At 39.9% G+C, this 17,865-nt stretch overlaps 1 long non-coding RNA gene across 1 annotated transcript in view; it reads right to left on the bottom strand.

Annotated features, from left to right (window-relative positions):
• Positions 1-17,865, bottom strand: part of LOC132148770 (uncharacterized) — an 81,167-nt gene that overhangs the window by 35,585 nt on the left and 27,717 nt on the right. The window contains exon 2 of the long non-coding RNA XR_009434965.1: positions 13,374-13,939. This is a non-coding gene — a long non-coding RNA (uncharacterized LOC132148770). The remainder of the gene's footprint in view (positions 1-13,373; positions 13,940-17,865) is intronic.

Below are 17,865 nucleotides of genomic sequence, written 5' to 3'. Positions count from 1 at the left end.
ATATAAAATATATGTGGGGCTCCAAACTGTGACTAAAATGGTCGCAGTTGTGACCAAAAATATTAAATAGCGAGTGAATTGAGTAAATTGTGAGATGATGTGCATCAAAGTTTTAGTGGAAAAAAAGAAACCACACACCTGATAAACACAGGTGAGCTGTACAGCGTGAGAGAGAGACGTGAGGTCAAACACGTGAACAAACTACAACAGGTAAAGCTGTGTGGATACTGGCAATATCATTAACATTAACATTCTCATCTATAATCAGTAATAATATGGATTCTTCTTAAGATCTTCATTATTTAAAGCACACTTGCTGTCCAGTAATCGCAAAAAGTTTTGTTACTTTTTAATAAACTAAGTATCAGCTTTAAAATAATTACAAATTCATAACGAAATTCAAACAATAAATAGTTTTGGCGCTCTTTAATGTGGCAGGCGTGGTTGCTTTAATGCCTCAGTAACCCATCGAATCTTTCTCTTTACTACAAGAGTACACAATGAACATGAATTAACATTACGCTATAGGAGAGCCTACAGCACAACTTACTGAAGAAGCTCATTCAGTGTTTCAAACTGCTATTGTGTTTTCCAGTCGGGCCACCAAAATGTATCAGCACTACTAAAGTGAGTACTATCAAACTTGAGGCCATAAAAAGTTTTTTTTGGTACTTTACTTAGTTCAGTAAAGCTGTAGCCCTTTTCCTGAAGACGTCTGAGTGTGGAGACTCTCGATGCACTGACTCCGGCTTCTTGAATCAGCTTTTCCTTCCCAAGACTGTGCTCATCCCCGCTGCTTCTGCAGCTTTTCCTACCATACTTTTTACTTCCAGTCAACTTTCTATCAATATATTTTGTAGGGGTGACCCCGAATAGTTGATGAAAATGCTATGAATTTTAAGAGTTTAGCTGCAGTGTTTCTGCACATTGTTTCATGAAGAACGCGTCCATAAAAAGATTTCATTCAGAGCCCTGCAGATATGTTCATGTCCATTCGGGCCTTTTTGCAGATAGCCTTTAAGTCCTAATATTAACGTTATGTTGTCTAAATAACGAAGCTCTTTCAGCACTGATCTTCTGTTTCTGAGCCTCCTGCAGTGATGATTAGGGTCACGTCTGTCCCATGATTGTGCTTCCATGTTCTGAACTAGCCCAGGAGCTACCCTGTATTTATACTCACAATTAATCAAACTAATCAAGATCAAACTGCTATATTCTGAATACTGAGATACTGAACTCTTCATTTTTTTAAGTCGTAACCATCAGAATTAAAACTAAAAACTAAAAAATATTTCAGTTTGTGTGCAATGAATCTAGAATATAAGTTTGCTTTTTAAAATTAAATTGCAAAAAATAAAGACCATGATACTCTTTTTGAGATGCACCTATATATATATGTAGTGTGAGCTTTACAAGTGGCACGGTTAAAATGACATAATTTTACTGTATAAAACTCCTCGTATTATATGATTGAGCACTTACGCCACAGCGACTGTAGTCTGTTACTGCGGGCTCTGAGAGTGAGCAGGACAGCCCTGGCACCCATCCACCACTGTGAGGACGAGGACGAGGGCTCAGGAGAGACAATGGGCCGTGTGTAGGGCAGAACAGGGAAACGAGCCCACAGCGGGATCCACAGCCCTGTCTTCCTCCTTTATTACCTTTATTGTGTACGTCGGTTCACCACAACCCCAGTTTTCCTTCCTGAGACTGACAGCTCAGACAATCAGTCACTGTGCAGTTTCCCAGCAGCCTGCGGGCAGCACATGAGCAGTGCAGAGAGGACTCGTCTGAAATCCACTGGCTTCTCCTGCCACGCAGACTCGTGTGTGTGTGTGTGTGTGTGTGTGTGCAGTCATGTCCTCGCCGCAGCAGCCTATCATTACAGCCGTCACACAGCTATCCCACAAGTCCCGACAGAGACCAGCACACACCTGGAGGCCCAAACATCCACAGGCCCTCTCTCCTGCCAAACCACAAATGTTTTTCTGCTTGTGCATGGTTGCTGGTCTTCGTGTCTGCCGTGGCACGGTTGGAAGGGTCTGGGTGTCAGAGAGAGAGACCTCAGAACACAATCTGGATCTTCCTGTATCATTCACTGCAGATCACAGCTTGACAGCTGATTGTCTTGAAGAACACATGCTGGTGGTGGGATCAATCTGAGCCCGTGTGTCCTCAGACAGTCTTCTGTGTGGAGACGCACGGCACACTTCTGCTGATCAGTGACCAAAGATCTGCAGGACCACGTGTGTTTCAGCCGGGCCCTTTCAGTTTGGTATGTTGTCAGACCTTCACCCGGATGTCAAGAAAGTCTACGCAGGAAGATGACATGTACCGTAGATACCTGAAAGTATCCGTGTGAATTGTGTGCGCTTTAAAACAGTTCTCACTCAGGTTTTTTTATTTTTATTTTATTTTTTAACATGCTCCAAAAAAAATTATTTTACATTTTACAGTAAAAATAGCTTTTGCGGTTTATTAAATGTACTTCAACACAATAGCCTAGTTGAGCATTTAGCAAATGATTTACTTATTATTATTATTATATTATTTCCTTATTTTCAGTTTTAGTAACCATTTCTTACTATGTGTAAGTAATTGATTTTTAGCATGTGTGTTTGGCAGTTATTACGATTACTGATAAACTACGCTTTACTGTTATGTCTGTATAGATCTTTTATTAAGTTTTCTTTGATTTCATTTGAGTTATTTTAATACTTCAACAAACTAAATGGAAATTAAATTACACATATAGAATTGATATAGATGTGTGTGTGTGTAGTTGTACATATGTTTGGTTTAGTGTTATGTGAATCATTATTATAACTCTTATACCTCTTGTTCTTTAATACTTTCAGTTTTGGATCTGTTTTAGTTATTGTAATACTACAATTGATTGCTTCTGTTGTCCTCATCTGTAAGTTGCTTTGGATAAATAAATCAAATGGACTTTAATTGTGTCCAATCTTCTTTAATATGTTCTGTTTCTTTTGGCACTAGATGTTGAGAACAAGTGTTAATTGATGTGTTTTTGAGGAAGGAGACGTCCTGCTGGTGTGAAGTGCTCACTTGTGTTGGATCCTGAAGAGTTTCAGTGGTCAGCGGTAAAGTACAGGCAGTGGTTAGCGTGTGGTGATCATTTATAAACTGAGTCTCTTAATGAGCAATAGCTGTACTAGCATACAGTCGTGGCCAAAAGTTTTGAGAATTACATAAATATTAGTTTTCAAAAAGTTTGTAGCTTAACTGCTTTTAGATCTTTGTTTCAGTTGTTTCTGTGATGTACTGAAATAAAATTACAAGCAAATATGACTTTGCCCCAGTCCTCAGGATGCTTTACTGTTGGCATGACACAGGACTGATGGTAGCACTCAGCTTTTCTTCTCTGGACAAGCCTTTTTCCAGATGCCCCAAACAATCGGAAAGGGGCTTCATCGGAGAATATGACTTTGCCCCAGTCCTCAGCAGTCCATTCACTATACTTTCTGCAGAAGATCAATCTGTCCCTGATGTTTTTTGGAGAGAAGTGGCTTCTTTGCTGCCCTTCTTGACACCAGGTCATCTTCCAGAAGTCTTGTCCTCACTGTGCGTACAGATGTGCTCACACCTGTCTGCTGCCATTCCTGAGCAAGCTCTGCACTGGTGGCACTCCGATCCCGCAGCTCAATCCTCTTTAGGAGACCATCCTGCCGCTTGCTGGACTTTCTTGGACGCCTGAAGCCTTCTTTACAAGAATTGAACCTCTTTCCTTGAAGTTCTTGATGATCCTATAAATTGTTGATTTAGGTGCAATCTTAGTAGCCACAATATCCTTGCCTGTGAAGCCATTTTTATGCAACGCAATGATGGCTGCATGCGTTTCTTTGCAGGTCACCATGGTTAACAATGGAAGAACAATGATTTCAAGCATCACCCTCCTTTTAACATGTCAAGTCTGCCATTCTAACCCAATCAGCCTGACATAATGATCTCCAGCCTTGTGCTCGTCAACATTCTCACCTGAGGCCATCCTTAAAAATATTTTGGTTTGCAGTAACAGTAATTTAAAAAAAAAAAAAGGGTCGGTAGGTCGGTCTATATTTTTTTTTCAAGTTTCAATGTAAAAAAAAAAAAAGTTTATTTTTGTGATGGTGATGACGTCGGTATGAATTTAAACAAATTAGCATATCGTGACGTCACTGACTGGGTCTTCAACCCGTGCCTTCGGCGCATCATTGCAAACCTCATTTTGATGCAGGCTATATAGACCACAAACAAATTGAAATCTTTGTCAAAAACATGTTTATTGCATGAATTTCAGGTGAGAAAAAAATGAGGTACTGTTTTACTTGCATCAATCGCTACGTATCAATGCAATCTACAAATGAGAGAACGTTTACTTAGATTTTTTTCACAAAAGTGACAACCCAAGAAAGCACAGTTTGATTTGAGTGACAAGTGTTAATTGAATCGATTGTAAAATCGATTTTGCATGTCTAAAGTTTTATACGGCAAATAACACCAAATATAGGTAAATCCACGGACAACAGGCAGGAGGAATGTAAAGATTCAATATATTGGTAAAGACCAATATTTCTGATGATAAATTGGCGTGAAGTTACGTACATTTTCGAAAAACAATAAGCAGAGTGGACTGCCACAATGCAAAACATTTACTGCAGGCTTCAACATGGCTGTGTTTACGATTAAATTTCAAGAACAACAAAAAAATCGCATAGGCGATTTTCTTAGGCTATCAAAAAATTTTTTCCGAATATTCGTCGAATTTAAAATAAAAATCCACATTCGAATGCGCATATGAATTTTAGGTGTGCATTAAGGAAGCTGCCTTATGATCCCGGTCCGTGTTCCAGTCCATCTCGCCGCGTGCACAGCTGTGTCTACACAACTTTCAAAGGCGGACGAGCTCGACACGCAGGATCTGCTTTCTCTTCTTTCACCTCGTGTACGCGCACCAGATGCGATGACAATATATGTGTCATTGCATTATAAGGTTATGTTAGCCTATCCAGTTGAAGCCACTTAAAAAAAAAAATCAATGTGGAGATCTTGTTTACATCAAAACTGAAACCAAGCCGTTCACACAGAACGCATATTTCGCGCATCTCATGTTTTTAAATGAAAAAATGTATCCTGTGTGACTGGTTTTCCGCCCTTTTTATTTATTTAACAATGTATGCATACATAATGCTGCTTTGTTTATAGTTCTTTAAGCAACTTAATTAATAATAATTGGTTCATAAACATTATTTTAAATATGTTTTTTTCACAGTCATGTATTCTAATGCTTTGAATAAACATGCAGTAATATTTTGCTCGATGCGCTATCTTGAGCCTCAGAAGAGAAGCAAAAAGCTTTTCTTCACCCTGAAATTATGCATTTAATATCGAATACAATTCAAATTTTAATCATATTTAAGTAAAAAAATCGAATTTAGGCAATTTATATATTTACAATACTTACTTAAATATAATTAAAAGTATTTTATTGCGTTTGTATTAGTTGTTTGAAGAGTAAAAAAATAATTGGTCGGTCTTAACGCAAATTTACAATCGGCAAGTCGGTCGGACTAAAAGCAAAAAAAAAAAAATTGAGTCGGTGCTAAATTGACAGAGTCGGTCGGGAGTTAACAAGACGATTACTGAAATGATCTCAGCAGGTCCTTTAATGACAGCAATGAAATGCAGTGGAAAGGTTTTTTTTGGGATTAAGTTAATTTTCATGGCAAAGAAGGACTATGCAATTCATCTGATCACTCTCCATAACATTCTGGAGTATATGCAAATTGCTATTATAAAAACTTAAGCAGCACCTTTTCCAATTTCCTATATTTATGTAATTCTCAAAACTTTTGGCCACGACTGTACTTGATCATTGCAAATGTTAGCTCAATAACCAACTAAGTGTATAATACTACTACTAATAGAGTTTGGCTACACTTCATTTTAAGGTGTGCTCGTTATAGTGCAGTTAAACAAGTAATAATTAACATTAATTAGCAGACACCATGTACTCACTATAGGGTTAGAGTTGGGTTAACAAGGAAACGTTAAATGAAGTTCACTTATTGAAAGTAACTAATTGTGTGCTGTCTGACAAGTGTTTTTGGTTTTAGATTTGATTTACTTTCTCTTAGTGCATTATCATGCTAAATGTAGGTTGTCTTTACTCAGTAACTATAAACTATTCTATTTAAAATTGTATTTTGACAAGTGTATAACTGATGACAGCCATAGCAGCTGAGCAGAGAGCTGAGAGCAGCTGAGAAGATCATTGGTGTCTCTCTCCCCTCCCTCCAGGACATTTATGGAACACGTCTCACCCGCAAAGCCCTCTGCATCACAGGTGATCCCACTCACCCGTCACACAGCTTCTTCAGCCTGCTGCCATCAGGGAGGAGACTGCGGAGTATCCAGGCCAGGACCAGCAGACTGAAGGACAGCTTCATCCACCAGGCTGTCAGGAGGCTGAACTCACTCCCGAACTTGCCCCCCATCCCTCTTCTGCCCCAGGCACCACTGAACTATGAACCCCCACCCCCCCAGATCCCCCACCCACTAATATACAATGAAATGCACCAGTCACTTTGTGCAGCATTGGTCTGCTCACTACCTCATTCAGCATGGAACTGATATCATTCCACTACCTCCACTACCACTCCACTACCCTTTTAATTTTATTATATGTCTTTTTTAACATTCCCTTATTGTAAAGCTGCATCTACATTTTATATTTTGATCTAGATTTTTAGGATTTAATGTTAATGTTATCTGTGTGCACCGGGGGTCTGAGAGTAACGCTATTTTAATTCTCTGTATGTATGTACTGTACATGTGGAAGAACTGACAATAAAGCAGACTTGAACTTGAACTTGAACTAGCAGAATCCCAATAAGAGAGATTATTACTTACATACAGGCATATGAATATTGACATATTTAATTGCCCATATTTTATTGGAGATGTCATAATAGCAACACTATGAAGGCAAATGTAATGCATCTTAATGTAAAAATAATATCATTACTAACAATATACCACGTCAGGGCTTCTGTGCGAGTCATCTTACCCCAGAGGTTTAATTTTTACTTTTTATTTCAAAATAAAAGCTACAACTTTTACTCCACAAATCTAAAAACCCTGATGTGTCCACGGATCCCTCATTAACAAATAGACACAAAAACTTTGATATTCAACATAATAATGTCATAAATCACTATTTTCTAGAGAAACTAAATTAGATCAGTTAACCTCAAAACTGCTTCTACTGACTCAATCTTAAAAATGAAGAGAATGAGAAAATTAAAAATAGCGTAGTCATTCATCACCATTGCTGATATGAGACCTTACACCAGGGAGGTCATCTTACCCCACATGTTTAGTGCTACTTTATATAAACACTTTCTAATTTCCAATGACCAGATATTGAAAAGGAACTTTTCTGACTGAATTCTTCACTGAGCTGTTGCAATGTGCAATCAAACCACCAAAAATACTATGGTGATTGTGTCAGATGACCATATACCACTGAAAAGACATTTACATGTATTCATTTAGCAGACGCTTTTATCCAAAGCGACTTACAGATGAAGACAGCGGAAGCAATCAAAACAACAAAAAGAGAAATGATTTATAAGTGCTATAACAAGTCTCAGTTAGCTTAACACAGTACACCTAGCATGAGCTTTTAAATAATATAATAAATAAAAAGAAAAACAGATAGAATAGAAAAAGAATAGAGTAAGTTAGTGTTAGAGGTCTCATATATATATATATATATATATATATTAGGGGTGTAACGGTACGCAAAAATCACAGTTCGGTACGTACCTCGGTTTTAAAGTCACGGTTCGGTTCATTTTCGGTACAGTAAGGGAAAGAAATGCAAACATTAAACTGCAGGTTGTTTATTACTATAAACTTTTTTTTTACAATTAGTTTACACTCTTTTTTTAAAATACTTTTTAATAAAATATATATAAAATAAAAAAGAATAAGAAATAAAATACTGCTGCAAAGTTCTTCACTAAATAAAATACTCTCAGTCTCAAACCAATATCATATAATAAAATATAATGAAAATATAAATAAATAACTATGATTACAGTGCAGCATTACCAATCCCAGCTTGTAGGCCTGCTCATATTTAAAAAATATATATATAACTTTTCCGAAGTGTTGAAGTGCAGCATCAACAGTTTCAGTTTTTAGACCTGCTCAGATTTCGTTATTGCGTTGGACCGATCTGAATTAAGACCAAAGGTCTGTTTAAATGCCGACGGGAGCTGTGTTTGAATTACAATCGTTTTTTTCCTAGTTGTAGTGATGTTCACACTTGCGTGATGCCTTTTGAAAACCTTAGGCCGGTGACACACTGGCATATTGCACCAGTCAAACACCGTCAATACTGTTTTTAAGTAGGCTTTATATTTATGCTCAACATGAAGCATAGATATTGTTGTAGTAAAGACAAGATCCTGGTCTGTCGGCGGTCTCCCTCTATGTCACCTACAGTAGCAGCAGCGCGCAGCGCAACGTCAGGCACGATTCTGGTGTGTAAAGACACACAAAACGCGTAGCAGCCGTCACGCAACTGACACGCAGCAGAAATGCCACGCTCACGCCACGCAGCCAGTGTGTCACCGGCCTTAAAATCAGCTGCAGGGGGGGATTTGCGCTGAACGCGAAGACTTCCGCCACTTAATATGTTCGTTTGGAAACACGAAAATTTACTTATGTTCCACACACAAAATATTGCATTCGGTCATTCGGTACACACCTGCACCGTACCGAAAGCCCTGTATCGAAACGGTCCGGTACGAATACACGTACCGTTACACCCCTAATATATAAATATATATATATATATATATATATATATATATACATATATGCATCCACCCGGCACTTTTGGGGATTTTTGTGACAGGTAAGAAGAAATCCAAAGCCTTTAGGGCAGAAGCGCTCTCAATGTACAATGGGCTGGCTGTTTTTGTCTTTCCCATACAGTAATGAGTACAGTGATCCACGCAGGGACAGACCACATCTCTCACCGCAGTAAACCGAGCTGACTGTAACGATAGGAATGACGAGCGCTGGGATGATCAAACACAGCACAGGTACACCAAAGCTTCTCCCCCCCTCTGTGCCAGATAAAACACACACAATCCCTGCACATTCACTTCCTTAAAAGCCTTCCATCATCACATCAATGCACACACTCAACGTAAAGCTACGAGACACATCTGTGTGTGAACAAGACGCCTGATCTGCTAACTGTGCAGACACAATGACATGGATCCTGTCAGGAAGAAAGACATGATGGAGTTTAGAGACGAGTCAGAATCACGTATCAATGAAACAACTCCTCATGTTCTGCAGAAGACAAGAGGAAGTGAAACGGAGAGAGAGAGAGGTAGGGGTGTGACGGTTAGTATATAACCGTGAGACCGGCGGTTATTGTTGAACACCGTCATTAGAACTCTATAACCGCCAAAACAGTGTCATTAAAATATTTTTTACAAACATTTTTTATCAAAAATTATTTTCATTTTTTAGATATGATCATAAGATGCGAAATATTTTGGGAGACATGGTTTTTACCACTTAATGAAGTTTTGTAAATCGTCAGACATGATATTTACCACTTCATTAAATTTTGCTTTGTAGAAAACCTTTCTTAAAAACGAATTTCGTTTTGTACAAATTTTATCATAATTTTAATAAATGTTTCATCAACCAATTGCATGTATTTTAATAAATAAAAAGCAAATATAGCAGACAATGATAACCGTGACATGGAAGCGCCAGAGCGCCGCGTTCACTTGCACTGCACTGAGAACTAGAGCGCATCTCATCGTGAAACTCAGCGTAGGCCTATGCCTCATACATTAAATATCTTTGCAGCATCCTTTCTAGAACAGACTAGGGCTTTTTTTGCGACTCGCATCAGCAAAGCATTGCATCGTCCATAGACCGCAAAACAATCAGCGGATGGCGGGCGGGAGCCACTCAGGAGCTTTTGGCAAAGTCATCTTTCCTTGACCCACGATACAGAGGCAATGGGGGGAATGGATTGGAGGAGACAAAAGATGCACTCCGGGGGGAAATTGGGAAACGGAGGCGGAGTTAGTGGTGCTTCGGAGGCTGCTGCTGCTGGAGATGATTCGGGAGAGGTATGTGCACCACCCCCTCCCAAGAAGAGAAATCTTGGAGATCTCCTTAATAAACGGGGGTCTGAAATCTCTGCCACCTTTACCGATCAGAGCGCGCGCTGACACGGAGTTAACCCGCTATCTCCAAGAACAATCAATTGACTCTACGGCAGATCCACTAGCATGGTGGCGAGACAATGAAACACGCTATCTGCTCTTAGCAAAATTGGCACGTAAATACATGTGTATTTGTACTACAAGCACAGCATCAGAGCGAGTTTTTAGCACTGCGGGGAACATAGCTACCCCCCAGATCGTCACTAAAACCGAGTAAAGTGAACATGTTGGTGTTCCTGTCACGGAACTTGGAAGTCGAAAAAGATTAGGATATTAAAATGTCATTGCACTTTTTTTTTGTTTCCTTTATTTAGTTAAATTAAGGTATTACAACAGTCGTTGTTCGACTTTTTTTCTTTAATAAAGGTATGTAGATTTTATCATTTTAATTTAGGCCTAGGCTACTCATTCATTTTTATGCTCTTATAGAATTTAAGTAGCCTACTTTTTTAAAAGGTTTTGTTTACTGTGTGTGATTTATTTAAAACAAAGCACGTTCATTGCAAAGTTTTTTTGTTGTTGTTAAGGATTTGTTCACTGTGTGTGATTCATTTAATGGCAAGCACATTCAGTGCTAGTTGTCTTGCTGTTAATTTTAAATAAACGTAGAGCAAGTAGCTAATCAGTGTCTGCTCGTTTATTCAAACTAATCCCCCCCCCCCCCCCCCCGACGGTTATGTTATGAACCGTCACATTTGACTCACGTCATAACCGTCATCCCCAATTCTGAAACCGGCACACCCCTAGAGAGAGGCCACATGTCAGACTGGTTTCAAACATTTCAATGCAGCAGAGCAGAGCGTCTTTCAGAGAAACATGTGTGCCAGGACAGATGACTGGCATTTACACCAAGACTACGCACATACTAATCACTCAACTGGTTTTATTTTTGGTTCTGTTGCAATCTATGATCTATGAGCAGCAGCAGGCAGTAACCTCTCAGTGTTTCTCACAAACACATGTAGTCTCCTGTGGTTTAAATTAACCTTTGCTTATGCTAACCCCTCCCTTTCGTCACTATGAAATGCTTTTTAATATTAGATTTTAATTTTTTCTCCCTCATTTGTTGTTAGTGGCTGTTTTTGCCCCATTGACTTCCATTATAACGGCATTTTTTGATTGCAAAGCCATGACACCATATAATCATGCATTCTTGTTTGATGGCTTTACCATCAAGAAAAGACAAGCATTTCACACATAGGCCATCTGTACTTGTCACCATCAAAAGGCAGCAGTTGCATAAATACACTTACATTGTTTTTGTTTACTCCATGTAGTTCTGAGAGCTAAGGTGCATATTTTGAATTTCTCAGACATATCAAAGTAAGTGCACAAAGGTCTCTCTTACACACATGCACACACACACACACTCACACACACACACACACACACACACACAAACACTATAATATACTGTTATACTGCATATAACTCCATATAAAAGCCAGAAACAAAGCTTTTTTTGCACAGGCCTATCTAAAGGGTTAATGGTGCCACCTCTTATGATCAACAGTAAAAATTAAAACTTTTACCTCTTCCCAACAGGTAACACCACCAACAAACAAGAATGCATGATTATATGGTGTCATGGTTTTGCAATCAAAAATTTTCGTTTATAATGGAAGTTATAATGGAAGTCAATGGGGCAAAAACAGCCACTAACAACAAATGAGGGAGAAAAAATTAAAATCTAATGCTGCACAAAAACTAACAATGCATTAAATCCAATGTTGTTACTAATCTTTGACATGCCCAAGACTGTGATAAAAGGTAAAAAAAAATCATTCCACAATCCCTTTTTATATTGAAAATATGTAATTTTGTGTGTTTTTTCCCCAAATCAGTGACATCATTTATGAATTTGGTAATTAAAGAGTTAAAATCTTGGATTTCTTTTTTTACATTTGGTAGTTTTGATCAGGACTGAGGTTGATTAATAGATTTATGCAAAAAAAAATTGAAAAAAATATTTATCTGATACATTTTTACAGCAGTTTAATTTAGTGGATGTTTACATCCACGAACATCCCGAAAGGGTAGTGAATTTGCCCGAGTGTACCGTTGAGTTTTTGAAAAATTTCAAAGCATTTTCCCAAAATACGGGTCAAAATAAGATTTGTCACCAAAAATCATTCCATTAGCTCAAACACAGAGAAAGTTGTGGCCAAAATAAGACTCAACTTTACCCCCTAGTGGACGAAAACGTCCCCAACAACCCACAAGGGTTAAGTAGTCCTTCTTCTTTTCTAGCAGGTTGTACCCGTCACACACCTTGATTAGCTTGCTTAGGTGTGTTTGGTTAAGACTGGAGCTAAACTCTGCAGGGCCAGATTTGAGGAACCCTGTCCACATAGTGTGGCTCTGCTATTAAGGCCAGGTCATTACGCTGGACAAGGTGCTTAGCCATATTCCACAGAGAATGAAGGCTGTCCATTAAACAGGCATCAAAATGGTCGTCTGAGCAAGCTAAGTGCTGTGTTACATCCCCCAGCTTCTTCCCTCCCTTTTTTTCTCAAAGAATACATAAATACACATTTCAAGTGTATTTATTTACAAGGGGAAGTCGTGGCCTAATGGTTAGAGAGTTGGACTCCCAATCGAAAGGTTGTGAGTTCGAGTCCCGGGCCGGCAGGAATTGTGGGTGGGGGGAGTGCATGTACAGTTCTCTCTCCACCTTCAATACCACGACTTAGATGCCCTTGAGCAAGGCATTGAACCCCCAACTGCTCCCCGGGCGCCGCAGCATAAATGGCTGCCCACTGCTCCGGGTGTGTGTTCACAGTGTGTGTGTGTGTGTGTGTGTGTGTGTGTTCACTGCTCTGTGTGTGTGCACTTTGGATGGGTTAAAAGCAGAGCACGAATTCTGAGTATGGGTCACCATACTTGGCTGAATGTCACTTCACCTTCACTTTCAAGTGATCAGCATTGAAGCAGGCAGCAAATATTTCCCCCTCCCAACCAAATGGCACATTAGTTCTGCATATTTAAACAAAAAGATATTCCAAAAAACAAATCCAGTCCTTCCACATATTTAACACATCTTTAAGCTGAGATCTGAAAAGGAAGTGACCTTTGACCCTGGAGGTGGGCTACTGTACTCACCCCATAACATGAGCTTGAAGCTTGCACGGGGGCCCTCTGAGGATAACAGCCATCTTCGGAGACCGGACATGGGAAAGTTCCAGCATATTAACCCAGGAGTCCCACGGAGAAGCTCGTCTGGGGCTAGAAGAACGAGAACGCTGCACTGGAGAGAGCCAGTGAAACGGATCCGTCCAGACTGCTAATGCTAGAGGTGGGCAAAAGCAGCTAACTGGGTGCGAGGACACATGGTTTGAATTTGGTCCCGTGTTGTAACAGGAGGAGCGAGCCGCCTGGCACCAGGAACCCTCCGATGCTCATTTCCTACATTTGGAGAAAGACAATCCTTTGCTGCAAAGCCTACTGTAGCGTTTCCCTATCCCTCCCCATCTCCTGAGTCCGCCGCTCAAGATTATATCCAATCGGCTCATCATCAGGCTGAAACAGAGTGCCTTTGAGCGTCTGAAGAGGGACTGAGTGAAGACATTTGGCCTCCCTCTCACAGCCCCGGCCATCAGCTCGTGTGACAAGCACATCAGGGCTTTTCCTTTCTTCAGGAAGCACAATGCAAAGTCAGGGTGGACCCACTGTGGCAAGGGCAGAAACAGAAGGGATACATTACAAACCTTTCTAGAAACTGAGTCTGGCAGAGTGAAAAACAAAGTCATATACTTTTGGGTAAATAACAGATCTGTTGTGGAGAGATGGTCAAACATCTCAATTGACATTCAAAGAACTTTAGGAATATTTCAAATGTAACATTTATTGGAATACCAGCTTCGAAGATTCGGCCACTGAAGCTGGTAGCCTAGAAAGTAGATTCCTAAAGCCTCCACAACAGTGAACATTTTGCATGTCTTCGTAATCAAACAGACCTGACTCAGTGGGGAAATACTGGCCTAAGAGCCCCACTTGGAACTTGTCCTGTCCTGGAATCCACTGTCCTGCAAAGTTTAGCTCAAACTCGCCTAAACACAGCTGCCTGGAAGTTTCTAGATAGTATGCCTAGTAAGACCTGGATTAGCTGGTCCAGATGTGGTTAATTAGGGTGGGACCTACACTCTTTAGGACAGTGGCCTTCCAGGAACAGGACTGGACACCCCTGTTTTAACTTCATTTTATTTATGTCCTTTTTACCACTTTTATTGACAAACTCAGTGAAAAGACAAGACAGGAAAATGATGCAGAGAGAACAGGACTGAGAAATGTCTTTGCCTACACGCTCGCCTTGACTTAATATTTTGGTGCACCACACCAATGCCAGACCAGAGATGGGACAAGTCCAGTCCTGGAGGGTCAGTGTCCTGCAGAGTTCAGCTACAACTTGCCTCTGCAACCTGGCTGGAAGTTTCTAGCATGCCTAATAAGATCTTGATTTGCTGGTTCAGGTGTGTTAGAGTAGAGTTGGAGCTAAACTCTGCAGGACAGCAGCCTTACAGGAGCAGGTCTGGACACCCCTGATTTAACCTTATTTCAGTCCTGGAGGGCCACTGTCCTGCAGAGTTAAGATAATCCTCAATCATGCACATCTGTTCTCAGTCTTCATGATTGTTAGAAAATGGCAGGTGTGTTCAATTAGGGATACGGTTAAACTCTGCAGGACAGTTGTCCCTCCAGGACTGGAGATGCCCATCCCTGAACTAGACCATGACAAGACCTCAAAGCTCACATGAGTTTCTGAGCTGTTGGAATTAACGCAATGAGTTCTGTGATCCTACGAACCTACGGACACACTGCTCACGTTACCAGTCACATAACTCTCTGCTGTAAATAAAGTGAATTTTATTTACAAAATGTATTCTTATTGTGTAAAATGCATTTAAAAATACTTACATCAAATGTATTCTTATTAGCATATTTGATTATATATAATCCTATTTATTATTTGATTATTTAAATCTCCAGTTTAAAAAGACACACTATAGTTATAATTATACAGATATAGTTATTTAGCTTATATATCCGTTTATAATACACATTTTAAACTGTATTTCATACCTGCTGCTGCCATAATAAAGACCCATTTCGAATGTCTTAAGTGCTTTTCTTCTCTTTCTGCTTCCAGTCGCTGTGAGCAGTTATGAAGTATTGTTCTTTTAAATACTTTACAGCATTTCAGAAATAAATATGTATGCAAATTACACCGAAGTACAAAGTTAATGTACCTTACTATGTTCGGGAGTGTTCAAAAAGGGGTAAGCACTGAATTTTGAATCGACTTCTTGTAAACTCAAAGATGTGGATTTGGACTGCAATTATATTAGCACACAACCTCTGTGTTTGTCAAAAAACAGTAGGTAATTTGGCCGGGGATTTTTACGGGGGTGGTGAGAGAAAAACACTAACATCCATAACTACCCACTGTAAATGGTGAAAATCACTTACATCCCCCTGAGAAACAATTACTGTCCGAATAGGGCTTAGGACTTCACCAATAGTAAGATTTTAAGAAATATCAAAGACTTTGTACGGCTGAAACCAGTGCCATTTTTAGTTCTTGCAGGAGAGAGGAGGCCGCAAGGTGATGTGGGCATTGAGTTAAAGTGAAGCATTACTGCAGTGTGTAGAACAAGACACAGCATGCTCATTCTGCCTATGGAGGAGTGGATAGATTAACTTATTTTGAATTCCTTCCTCTTAATATAGCAATTACCCCCCTCGCCCCACCTCACTGCAGCACCGGGCTTGTTCCCAACACTCTGGATATTTGTTTTGTACACAGAAAGGATTTCATGCATACTCTCCAAAAATCCTAAACTTCAGAACAGCATGGCATTACTCATTTCTGACTGGCGCTAATAACTCAAGCCATTTAGACTAGAATGTGCTCTAGTCACTATATCTGAAGTATTTCTTCCTCGTTGTTGTTCACGTCTACTGAAGTTTGGATCTAGATCAAATCAGCTCAGGTTTAACCTTGAAGACGTCATGTGAGAGTCACAGAGATCACTTGATAGAAACACAACATGTGGAAATGTTGGTCTGTTGTATCTTAACGTCATGAGTGGGAGTCAGGGCTGGAGTGGAGCCCGTTCTCAGCTCAGGGGTTACACACCCACTCTACCTCCTCCCAAAAGAACTGGGATAAATCAGGATGAGCCAATATTACCCATAACTCTCAAAAACAACAACATAAAGATAAATAACAACTCAAACATATGAATAGGTTAACTGCTCAAAAGAGAAATACTGTAAATACAAATTAAAAGTCAAATTCAAATGACGTACCGCAAGCGTGATATCTTTTTGTGTTTGGGTGTAACAACAACAGTTAACACTATCTCTCATCAAAAATAAACCAGACACTTGCTCTTGAGTGGCTCTGGCGGCCCAAATCATGAGCAGCCTGCCAGGAATCCTTCTGATTCTCCTAATTAGCCATTAGGGAGTAAAGGCTGACGGGAAAAATAGTCTACTTATGTTGTTGCCACAAATTAATAATTTGTTCCCATGACTTATTAATTTGCGTCCATGTTTTATTCATTTGTTCCCTTATTTTAGTTAAATTGTGGCCAAGTTGTACTTATCCGTTCCCTTGTTTTAATTTATTTTAATCAGAGGCCAACCTCACTGATGAATTGAGTTTCTAAGGAGAGGATGTTATTAATCTGATTCCAGTTTAGTTTTTATACATTTGCATGTTTGACCCTGTGTCTATCTCCAGCTGCATTATGCACTGTCTAATAAAGTCTTAAATCAACCACTTCTCCAGCGCCATGTCAAATAGTAGAGCACATCAATGAAGTCCAAGAAAAGGCCACTTCAGTTTACCTGGATTAAAAAAATCTGTCTTGAAGAGATGTGAAGGGGCTTGAGTGTCTGCGGATGCTCCAACACAAGCCCTGTGTTATCTGGCACTGATCCCTCGGGTGGACCGCAGGAAGAACCCCGCAGCGGGGGACTGAACTTCCTGTAGCACTGAGCTCTAACTCAACGACAGCGCTCGCTCACACACACACACACACACACACACGTTACTCAACACACAGGCTAGCTGGGTCCCCATGCATAAATGCACTTTTTAATATTAAACTCAAAGTGTATAAATCATAGGTATTCATCCCTGCTCCTCCTGCAAAGTTTACTTCCAACCTGCTTCAGCACACCTGGTGAACAGCTGGTGAAGACCTTGATCAGCTGATGCAGGTGTGTTTGAATGGGGCTGGAGCTGAACTCGGTAGGACAGTGGGTCCCCAGGAGCAGGGATGAAGACCTACGGTACTATAAATCATCATCATCATAACAAGCAAACAGCGTTAAAGAATGACACAGGAAGCAGGATCTCCAGAAAGATGGGTGAGAAGCTTGAGAATGTCTTGATTTACAGGTGTGCTCCATATCAGCTTACTGATGTTGTTGTGCGTACATCAGTTGTAATGCAAGATGTCAAATGTTATGACTTTGTAACTGAATATGTGTTTCCTCTTCCACAGTGAGAGCGCACTCATTTTCAAGCTCAGAGACAGAGACAGGATTATTTTGAAAGCTTCTAACTGTGAAGTTTACTGCGCTT

The sequence above is a fragment of the Carassius carassius genome, chromosome 9 (assembly GCF_963082965.1).
Source record: "Carassius carassius chromosome 9, fCarCar2.1, whole genome shotgun sequence".
In the NCBI taxonomy this organism is placed as follows: domain Eukaryota; kingdom Metazoa; phylum Chordata; class Actinopteri; order Cypriniformes; family Cyprinidae; genus Carassius; species Carassius carassius.
This window is presented reverse-complemented; position numbering and strand designations above follow the sequence as displayed.